The sequence below is a fragment of the Convolutriloba macropyga genome, chromosome 12 (genome assembly GCF_964194025.1).
Source record: "Convolutriloba macropyga chromosome 12, txConMacr16.3, whole genome shotgun sequence".
In the NCBI taxonomy this organism is placed as follows: domain Eukaryota; kingdom Metazoa; phylum Xenacoelomorpha; order Acoela; family Convolutidae; genus Convolutriloba; species Convolutriloba macropyga.
The window spans coordinates 8027888-8033356 of NC_134479.1; positions in this window are offsets into that span (position 1 = coordinate 8027888).

Here is a 5469-nt window from a genome sequence, read left to right on the forward strand (position 1 = left end):
TTTTGCTTGTTTGAGTTAACAGATTTTATTCCAATAATTAAAGATGAAAATATTGGAGCTAAATGCTTAGATGCCCAATGTTACATCTGGGCAAACAAGAATACAATTTTTCACTCTTAATGCACAAAATAAAACAAATGATTAATATCACCGTGGCGGAAAACGTATGGTTCAAACGAGTAAGTTTATTGGAGAATGCCACCATTTTTGAATATCCTTGTATCAAAATTAGAATCGTAAGCTTGTGTGGACGAGGGTGATAGTAAGGAGAAAAAGGAGGCTCGCACATAATGTTCCAACCTCGCTCATCTATATTTTTGATTTAATGATCTTCAAAAACAATTATAGAAAATTTTCAAAACATTAATTTTATCTCCCGAAGCGCATCGTCAGAGAGATTCAGTACTGGACCAGAAAAAAAAACATAATGGTTTTTAGGCGGGCCATTACTATGTTCAGGTCCGAGATTTCACTGTTTAGTATGATTTTAGTAAGACAAGATGAGTCATCAACTTACTTTCGTCTGAACATGAATTTGTTAATTCGGTTTGCGGTCTGGGCATAAAAAAATTCTGTCTGCCCTGGTTATCGCCATATTAAAATGCCGCCTGGTTTTGATATGCGCATAGCGTACATAATTACCCGCGCTTTCGCGCTTCTATTTGCTCAAGAGCCAATTATCTCGCGTCTCTCTCTCTCTCTCTCTCTCTCTCTCTCTCTCTCTCTCGCTCTCTCTCGCTATCTGTTTTGATCGTAATTAAAAATACATGCGTTTTCAATGTACATGAATTTATATCAAGTTGCAGAACTTGTTCTGCGTAAGATTTCAATTAAAAGGCTCTGAAACTATGATAATAACTATATGATTATAACTATGCTTTTGAGTTATAGTTTTTGAGTTTGTCTCATGCATTTGATTAAGTTGAATTGCGGCCATTTGAATTGCGGCTCCTTGAATTGTGGCTCCTCCGACCTCCGCCTCCGACCTTCGCCTCCGACCTCCGACCTCCGCCTCAGACCTCCGCCTCCGACCTTCGCCTCCGACCTCCGCCTCCGACCTCCGCCTCCGACCTCCGCCTCTGACCTCCTCCTCCGACCTCCGACCTCCGCCTCCGACCTCCGCCTCCGACCTCCGCCTCCGGCCTCCGCCTCCGACCTCCGACCTCCACCTCAGACCTCCGCCTCCGACCTCCGCCTCCGACCTCCGCCTCCATTCTCCGACCTCCGCCTCCGACCTCCGCCTGCGACCTCCGCCTCCGACCTCCGCCTCCGACCTCCGCCTCCGACCTCCGACCTCCGCCTCCAACCTCCGCCTCCGACCTCCGCCTCCGACCTCCGCCTCCAACTCCACTGCAAAGATGTAAATGCACCAATATATGGTATAGTTTGAGCTAGAATAGCTTTTGAGGGTATCGCCATTTTAAAAGTTTTAAGCATGATGTCAGTTATTCGAAATTTTCAAAACTTTCTATGTTCTTTGTATGTACAGTCTGATGATGAGAGAAATGTGAAACATTCTGTGCAGTGTTGACCAAGAATGTAAATGAGACTGTGAAGAAGAAGGGCAGACTGGGATGTTGCTTAATCGACTCTGGGCAGACTGGCAAAAGTATTTATACTGCTATTTGTCTGGTACAGTACTGGTTACCCTTGAAAGTCGAAGGTACAGCGCTGAAACTCACTGTGAGCAAGGTTCGGGCTCGAAAATAAATGATGTTAGAGTAAAAGAGTTGATTTAAACTCAAACCACTAAACTACCTAGAAACTGCCGTTTTAGAGGGCCGATGAGATATATCTTTAACATGACTACGAGACAGACAAACAAAGAAACAAAACAACAAACATTAATTACGACCAAAAATCACTGTAGATATCAAAAAAATTAACAAAAAGAAATAAATTAGCACCACATTAAAGTTGAATAAATTAAATTTTAATTCACTCAACAAATTATGGAACCTGCCTTTAACGAGACTAAGTAAAAATTGAACAAAAAGGAACAGAAAGAGAAAAGTTGAAAAATGATTACATTTCTCGAAAATAAAATTTTAAAAGTCATCGAAACCATTAGCAATCAACTAAAGTCATCGACAGTGATATTTAGCTGACTCAAATAACTGCTGAACAATTAGAGCTTTGAGGACTCGCAACTACTATTTCAAGAAATCCGACCAGGCAGCCTACCGCTTATATTTTTTGATTGAGTAAATAAGACAAGAGGCTTTTATGATAATCAAGACGACAAACTATCAAGAGTTAATTTTCCTGTCGTAGTGGGCTCTGTTGTATTACGCAAAAAGGTTTAAATTTTTCAAGCGCTTTTCTCCTCCTGGTATTCCAATGTTCTTCCTACAATACGTGGCTAATGTCCAAAAACGCAAATTGTAAAAAATGCGGTGTTTGGGGGAAACAATTAACAATGTTTCATCTTAATTGTTCATTTTGCGTAACCTTTTTTCCAGGCTAACAATTAGTTACTTAAGTCATCGAAATAAGTGACATTATATTCAGTGAAAGGTATATATTTTTAAAGTTTGTACAATCAAATTAATTTTGACTAAGCAAAAGAAATTATCGTCTAAGAATAATTGAATAAAAAAATAGAAAAACAATTGACAAACAAATTGTAATGTAGGCGACAAGAGAACCGATATTGACATTACAGTTGGTTATTTTAAATTTTGCAAATAAAAATTCAAAATGAACTGTGAAAGTGAAAAATTTTGATTATCTTGCTTAAAAGACTATTTAGATTTGCTACAATTAGTTTTCTATCAACTAGATTTTAAAAACAACTTGAGAAGAGGTTTAGATTAGTTTCTAGTTCCTTCTGTTGTTCAGCTAAACTTGATATTCTGATACTGTAATCATTGTCAATAGTTAGTTCGTTAGCTCAATTTTTCCATATTAACTATCTTTTGTCAGATCGATACTTAGCTACAACAATTTAACTGTGCAACAAGAAAATCAGTTCACTTCATTCAGATTCTTTTGAACACTGGCGACAATTTCGACATTGTTTTATTTATTTGAGCGGCTCTACACTTTTTGAGAATCGCCAGACACATTAGTTTTATTAAATATTTCATCCAGGCTTTATTAAATCTGTCTCGAAAAGGCATCTAATCCTATATATCTTTTGTTGGGAAAATTTACACCTTATGGCTCTACAAAATTAGCGAATATACAACATGTATAGAAAATCGTCTAAAAAGCTCGAAATTAGACAATTTATATCAAAGCTGAGCAGAGAAATGAGGTTATGAATAAATTATGAACCAAAATTCTATTTTGCTGGAACCCATATTTGCTCAATTTAATCATTCAATTTGATCATTTGTCCACGTCACTTTGAGAGTTATTTTCATCCAATTGCTTTTATTCGATTACAAAAGACTCAGTCATTATAATTTTGTCTAGCATAGATATTTTATTTCACTCTATTCAGTTTCGTTGCACATTTTTTCTCATAAAAATCGGCGTTAAATTTATGTTTAACAACGACAGTGTTTGCTTGCCAACGGAAATTTTGTTTCCTTTAGCTACAAAACTTGAGAAAAAGTTTTTAAAATTTATTCAAGAAAAAGCTAGAATTAAAAAAATGTTTTCCTGCACAACAACTGCTCATTTATTTGCTATAAACACAATTAAAGAAAAAGATTAAAGTCATTTCTGTTGCAAAATTTTTCATATAAGTGATCTCAAAAATCAACATGGCTTCCGTATGGCTGACAGTTTCTCATTTTTATCTTCAATCAATTTCAAACTAAACTGCCACCTATTACAATCACATCAACATTTGATTTCATAGAGTATTTTCCTTTTTTGCTGTGCATGGATTGCTCGTTATGTAATTTTAATAATATTAGTTGATTGAGGCCTGGTTATGATAAAGTAGATAAAACTAATTAAAATAGTTGATTGATTGATTCATTTGATGTTTAGTTCAAAGCCTGGCAATATTGAAATTCAATTGAGCTTAGTTGTAATTGTTCTGATTAAAGGAAGTTGTTATTATGCAAATCCGAAATTAGAAATTAAAGAAAATTTTATTACATTCTAAGTCCAAATTTAATCAAATCTTCTCATTTATTCCCCTTTTTTCCTAGCGATTTATTATTTTCCACTTTCTACTGATTTGTCAGCTTTCATAATTGTTCATCACTAAAAAAAACGTCGTAAAGACCAATTAATTAATGCGTCAATTCTTGGTTTAGATTTAAGATTCGGAATAGAAAACTTACAAGCAAGTTGAAACTCATTTATTCTGGTATTAGCTCTAAAACTGAACTGAATAATTGATAGCCCACATTTCTTATGTTCAGTTTCTGAACAAACGAAAAAAAATGCCCTCCGCCAATCAGAACATCAAATTGAGAGAGGTACACTGTTTGATCAGAGCGAGGTTCGACTATCACAATTTTGCACTTGTCAAATAGGCCACTAAAATAGACTTGAGCTCGTTCAGACTAGCAAATTTCTCGTAAAATTTTTTTCACAATTTTTTTGCTAATTTTGAAAAGCATTAGTTATAAAAAATTTCTTCTTAAAACTCCACTTTGCCTAACTGCGCAATAATTATCAATAATTAGGTATCGTTGATTTTTTTCTCAGCTCTAATCGCACGGATTATCGTATCTGTTTTCAAACATTGTTGGGTCAAGTCAAGGTCAAGACTTGACTTAGACTTGACAAATCTTTGGAACAATTTTTGACAAGTCTTCACAAGTCTTAAGACTTGAGATAAGACGAGATCAAAACTGATTACTGTCAAATCAAGACGTGTATTACTGGAGAAGTACCACTGGAGAAGTACTGATCAAGACTTGAATTTCGTTCCGAGCCACTCAATTTCGAGAGCAAATTGCTACTTCTGAGAACCTATCCACAAACTTGAGGTGACTTTTTTATGATCACAGAAAGTTTAAAGTGAAGCATTTGAGCAAATATGGAGTCCAACCAGATTATGGGTATATTCGTGAACTGGAATCAGGATAAAGAGCGTCACCAAAGGGTGTCAAAAGCTACATAAGTAACCTGCACAAAGGATAAGGAAATTTGTCATCTGATTTTCATCATTTTCATTTAAGGACATTTTATATTGCCCGATTAGGGCTGAAGATTTTTTTCTCATTTGAGACATCTATTGGGCAAAGGCACAATTAAAAAGAGATACGATAATCCATGCTCGGTTAGAGCTGCGAAAAAAATTCAACAATCCTTATTGTGACCAGTTACGGCAGAAGAATTGCTGAAATTTGAACTACACCTCTGAGTCAAGAGGAGGTATCCCGGGTCGAGGTGTCACCTCTAAAAATCGCTCAAAGATGTAAGATTTGTGGTGAATTTGAGTAAAAAGTGTAAGATTTGCGCTCAATGCGATCAATGCGGTGAAAAAAATCTAAGCGGTGAAATTTTTTTTTCACCGCTTATGCGGTGAAAAAAAAAAAATTTCACCGCCAAAAATCG